This window comes from Palaemon carinicauda, chromosome 22 (assembly GCF_036898095.1).
Source record: "Palaemon carinicauda isolate YSFRI2023 chromosome 22, ASM3689809v2, whole genome shotgun sequence".
NCBI lineage: Eukaryota > Metazoa > Arthropoda > Malacostraca > Decapoda > Palaemonidae > Palaemon > Palaemon carinicauda.
In genome coordinates this window covers 118,064,207-118,070,261 of record NC_090746.1, presented here as the reverse complement: position 1 = coordinate 118,070,261, position 6,055 = coordinate 118,064,207, and the positions used below count along the sequence as shown (strand labels likewise).

The following is a 6,055-nucleotide window of genomic DNA, read 5'->3' as shown; positions in this document are numbered from 1 at the left end:
TCCACTGGGATCACAGTTGCTTTGAATCATTTTCTGGACATCATAAAATCAACTAATATTCAAGAGTGAAAATTAGACATTTGGACTTGATCAACATTTTCCAAAGATTTCTCAAAGAATTAAATCAATACAATGGATGTTAAGAGGTTCTGATTTGACCTGAACATTGTTTTTAAGTTCTTGATTGTCGTTCTTAACTCAAGTCTCACTGCCATCTTTGATCTAGAGTAACTTATAAGGCAATTTCCTTGAACTAATATAAGAGATAACACATAACAACAGCTTCTCTCAAAGTTGTACAAAGGCAATCTGACAAGCTTCTTTTAACTTCACGAATGTGTGTGTGTGTGCGTCTCTTCCCGCCATTTTGTAATACTCTCTCGCTGGCCTTTTTATTGTTTTGCCTCCTGACCCACTGACCCCTAGTGCTTCTCAAAGCTGCATTTCTTCGTTACGAGGCTCCCCGTACGATGAGGATGGCACAGCAGCTTGGCCGATTGTATGGTTGCTGGGTGCTTTTTTTTAAGTGTTGGCACTACTCAACTCCTTCCTGCCACCTGCAAATGGAAAAGTAGATCTGTAGAAAAAAATCACTTGGCAAGAAAAGTTGACCATAAAGCAAAATCAAAATTGAAATCACAATTAAATTCTGAGATATATTGTATCACATTTGTTTTATTATAAGAATCAAGAGTTAATAAAAGTGTTTTCTGAAAGTTGTTTATATTTTTTCAATACATATTGTTTCATCAGCATCAATAAAACACTTATATCTATTCTTAAAATTCAGAAGCAAACCATTGCTTATTAATTAATGGATATTGAAAGGGTCATGCTCTTATATCAGTGAAGATACCACAGTTTTAATTTCTAGAACTGAAACATTTATCTATAAACCTTTGTACCTCAGCAAATATGAAAGTAACTTGAATTTTGGTCTGATATCAATGAAAATTAATTTGGCAATGTAAAATGAAGATTGTATTATGAAATATTTGTCATAGAGCAATATTCTGCTGCATTTAAATAAAGAATCATATGCCTGTTAATGAGTGTGAGGACAGAGGAGACTGTAGTAGCTATGCATCCCTAGGCATGAGCAACCACTGGTCTAAATAACAGACTTAGTATTCATAGAATACAACCAAATAGCAGACAGGTTATAACATTCTGTGCTGTAGGGTAAGAAATACCATCAGTGATAATTTCATTGCCTGTAAACAATACTATTAAAATGTAGGGTTAAGAAAATTATTTCCAGGTTTACAGTGTTAAACGCCGCTCATGAATAGTAGGGCTAAGGGGCAGTAACATTGCCCTATCGAGCAGGACAATGCCGTAGAGACTGATCAGATTACATATGATCAGCACCCAAGCCCTCTCCACCCAAGCTAGGACCAAGGAAGGCCAGGCAATGGCTGCTGGTAACTCAGCAGATGGACCTATAGGCTCCCACAAGCCCCCATCCTTATCTCATAAGGATGGTGAGGTTGCAGCGACCAAAGAAACTAACGAGTTTAAGCGGGACTCGAACCCCAGTCTGGCATTCACCACTCAGAGACGTTACCGCATCGGCCACCACAGCCCTAAAACACCTTTAGTCTAAATATACAAGTTATAAAACTCAAAAGTTTCTTGAAGTTAATTTCATAAAAAGACTAATATGTGCATTAAACAATACCACATCAGACATCACATTACTTGTTTATGATGCTCTGGATAAAATTGAGAAAATCTGAAAGAATAACAAAGTAACTAATTGTTCCTGGAGTGATGACAATACCTGCAGAGTAAAGTTTAAAGAGGATTACGATTGGCCAGTAACCTATGTATAATCTGATAGAAGCAACAATTATGAGAATAGAAGAAAAGTTATTCTCTAAGAGAAGTAGTGACAATTTAGATTAAGACAGCCTTGTGGTTCCACTAGCTATTGCTTCTTTAGCAGACATCTCAAGAAATGGATGTACTTTAAGTAGATAGATCTGTCAAAAAAGTTCATGATTCAGGATAAAAATCCTTAGTTGATGAATTGGCAGAAAGGCCATAATATCCAGAACTAGCAAGACGGGGTTCGGACATTTTCCCTACCTCTATATCCCACTAGGACAATTTCCCCACCAAGTACACAGGTGGACAGTTTCCCCACCATGTATAAGCACAAAACACTTGAATTATTGAATAAAAAAAATTTTCCCATCCATTTTCCAGCCAAATAACCAGTTTATCACATCCCATGTGGGGAATAAGGAGCCTATACGAATAATCAGTTTCCCCCTATTGTGACCTGGGAAGGGGGGTTCAGGGGACTTGCCTCCCGCCTAAGTCATTGACCTTGGAACTACTAAATTAGGTTAGATGGGTTTGTTAGGTTCTATGGTCTGTTTCAAATTTCGAAAGTGTTGAATAATTACGTTTTGACCTGTTTTTGCAAACCCAAAGTCCCAGGTTCCAACCTGTGTTTGTCGGGAAGGGGACTCCATAACGGTAGAATGGCTTATTTTTAGTGGAATAAAGGTCAAGTTCGGATTTGCAATGTATGCAGTATAATTAATTTAGTTGTCAACAAAATGTTTTTTATTTCTTTATATGGCTTATAACATCATGTTGGGGAAAATGTCTGGTGGGGTAAATGTCAGAGGGAAAATGTCAGATGGAGATGATGTCCGGTGGGGTAAATGTCAGTGGGGAAAATGTCCGGTGGGGTAAATGTCAGATGGAGAAGATGTCCGGTGGGGTAAATGTCCGATGGAGAAGATGTCTGGTGGGGTAAATGTCTGTGGGGAAAATGTTCGATGGAGAAGATGTCCGGTGGGGTAAATGTCAGTGGGGAAAATGTCCAATGGAGATGTCCGGTGGGGTAAATGTCAGTGGGGAAAATGTCCTGGATCCTAGCAAGACAGTGGTGATCAGCAAAGTCCACATAAGCAGAAAGTTGAAGTGATGGTGATGATGCTACGGGTCAATTTATAAAGTAACTACAGTATTAGGCCTTACAGGTGTTTATTTTACTTCCCTTAGAGATGGAGATCACTATCTTCAAAATAGCAATAAAGTTCTTTTTTCAGGAATTAACACCATTAGGCCTTTGGAATTCAATTTACACTGAAAAGTTGTTTAGTGTAGATAAAGGTGAAGGGAGGGTGGCTATTAAATGGCGTCTATCGTGCAAAATAAATCCACTATCACATGAATCTATGAATTTTTATTCAAACTGATTCCTAATTCACACCAGACGAAATGACTAAATCGTTGGCCTATAATCAATTTGTTCCTCCCACTCTCAACTTAATTTCCACCTTATTCCTCTTTAAATAAGAGTTTCTGCTTGTCATTAACCAGTTGAACATTTACAAATTATATTTTGATTACAGCAAACTCAGCCATTACTAACAACGATAAAATAATCCATAAATTATCTCTTGTATTGTTTTTAACTACTGTCTACTTCCTCCTATAAAAAGGATAGGCCTAAACAATATTGCTCGGCCTGACATAAAAGGAAAATAAACTATGGAACTGCTGAAATCTGTTCAATAGATGTTTAAAATCACTTGCTTAGTGTTCATGAGACCGTGTCTCTTTACACATGAACAGTTGAATCTTATCGATATTTTTTTGGAGGCAATAACCTAAAATCAATTAATAAAATATTCTTTTATATTTTTTGATAAAGTACATTTTGTGTCATTTCAAATCGTTTAGTTTCTACATGAGAGAGAGAGAGAGAGAGAGAGAGAGAGAGAGAGAGAGAGAGAGAGAGAGAGAGAGAGAGAGATACGCGTCTTTTTACATGAATATGTCCATGAAAATATTAGTTTTATCCAAAACTCTCAAATATAACTGTGAAACTATCTCCCAAATAACGATTGAAACTGGTTGATTTGCTGCTTACTGATTTTTTTTAGAACTACTAATAAAATAGTGTACAAATAACTCATAAGAAAAAGAACACCAAACATTTATGGTTAAAAAGTAAGGCAGCCTCTCTCTCTCTCTCTCTCTCTCTCTCTCTCTCTCTCTCTCTCTCTCTCTCTCTCTCTCTCTCTCACTGATAACAGAAACACACGTGTAAGCCTGCCATCACATGTTTCATTGTTTGAATTTATGTGACATTGTTACCCTCAACTGTTTGTATATAAGCTCGTTATTTCGTTGAGTAACTTCACTTAAATTCACCAAAACTCTGTATTAGTAAGCCTACTTAACATCCACCTCTCACACAAATTTCAATTATCAATAGCAACTATTTTAGAAGTATCTGCTTTCTCATCTATTACATTTTGCAAACATGCTGTCATTCCCCTAGCCCTAAACTATTTTGCAAATAGTTCCGTACCAGCAAAACTGCAAAAGTTTATATTCCTTGCAATTGCAAGTTTCAGTGAAGGAAAACATGTTATTTACGAACACAACTAAAAAAATCTATTTAATAAACTCTATTTTTTCCGGTAAATGGGTAGCACATCTTTAATCATTAGGTAATAAACAATATTCATCATGGGCAATGTTTAATGATGAGTTTTTACTATCAAGTGCAAAAAACCAGGAAACTGGGTTTATAAGACAATCTATTGTGATGTGAACTATATTTTTTAGGAATAGAGATGTGATCCTGAGAATGTTTTAGTATACCAAATCAGTCTGACAGGAATAAAGATCTGACGGAATGACGGTTCCCCTTTACTCTCTCTCTCTCTCTCTCTCTCTCTCTCTCTCTCTCTCTCTCTCTCTCTCTCTCTCTCATTGGAATCTGTTGAGAAAAATGTAACCTACCGAAGGTCAGAGGTCTTCTGCAACACTTTTCATTCTCATATTTCTTTTCCTGGCTTTTAAATGTAGTGTCTTTGAAAATGAGATTAATAGGGGATAGGCTGATAGAACTCCCAAATGTCAAGACCAGAAAATCCCTAGACCAACGCTGATACATTCCCGGACTATGCCAAAAAATCCCTAATTAGAACATTTTCTAAAAACTGACAGAGAATAACAATTAACTATTTTGCTTGTTGGTTATTAATAAATGAAATTATCAAAAATAGACAACCAATTTCCCAGATTTGTCCCTAAATGAGGGAAAATTTCACAATCTGGTGACAAATTCCCCCCAAAAGCAGGTCTGTCCGGTAATAATTTGTGTTAAGAAACCCTAATTTAGAACCTTTTGTAAAAATTGGCAGAGAATAACAATTAACTATTTTGCGTGTTGGTTATTGATAAATGAAATTATCCCAAAATAGACAACCCATTTCCCAGATTTGTCCCTAAATGAGGGAAAATTTCACAATCTGGTGACAAAATCCCCCCAAAAGCAGGTCTGTCCGGTAATAATTTGTGTTAAGAAACCCTAATTTAGAACCTTTTGTAAAAACTGGCAGAGAATAACAATTAACTAATTTGCTTGTTGGTTATTAATAAATGAAATGATCCCAAATAGACAACCAATTTCCCAGATTTGTCCCTAAATGAGGGAAAATTTCACAACCTGGTGACAAAATTCCCCAAAAAGCAGGAGGCCTGTCCGGTAATACTTGGTGTGTTAAGTTAGGTTCGTGAGTCACTCGTCACTGCAGAGACGGCGCTAGTGTTGGGTTGCGTCGCCGGCTAGTGCTGCCATCTGTCGGCCGCTCTCTCACCAACATTCATTATTGATCTCTCGGAACTGGGGGGAGCCCCCTCCAATAAATTATTTAAAACATACATGCTTTATTTACCTAAGCATTGCCGTGATGATTTAAGCGTCACGGTTGATAGGATGTTGTATTCAAGACGTAGATGACACAAATCTAACGGCAGAACAAGTGGGAAATGACCTCCTTGACCGATTTAAGGCAAATGTTAGAAAACGAAATCGAGTCGTATGAGGTAATTTGCTGTTCAAGATATTGGAAGACGAAGGGGTTTGAAGAATGGACAGATCGCGATGGAGTAAGAAAATATTACAGAAAATTAAAATTACATCACTTGTTAATGCCCATTGAAGAATAAATTTAATGGTTACTAAAATCAGGGATAAAACCACATTCTATTTAGAAATATTCTTGTAAATAATGAA

At 36.7% G+C, this 6,055-nt stretch overlaps 1 protein-coding gene across 1 annotated transcript in view; it reads right to left on the bottom strand.

Annotated features, from left to right (window-relative positions):
• Window positions 1–274: 274 nt before the first annotated feature.
• LOC137616718 (potassium voltage-gated channel protein Shaker-like) overlaps window positions 275–6,055 on the bottom strand; it is an 80,945-nt gene continuing 75,164 nt past the window's right edge. The window contains exon 5 of the mRNA XM_068346720.1: window positions 275–557. The gene's annotated coding sequence lies outside the window, so the exon portion shown is untranslated. The remainder of the gene's footprint in view (window positions 558–6,055) is intronic.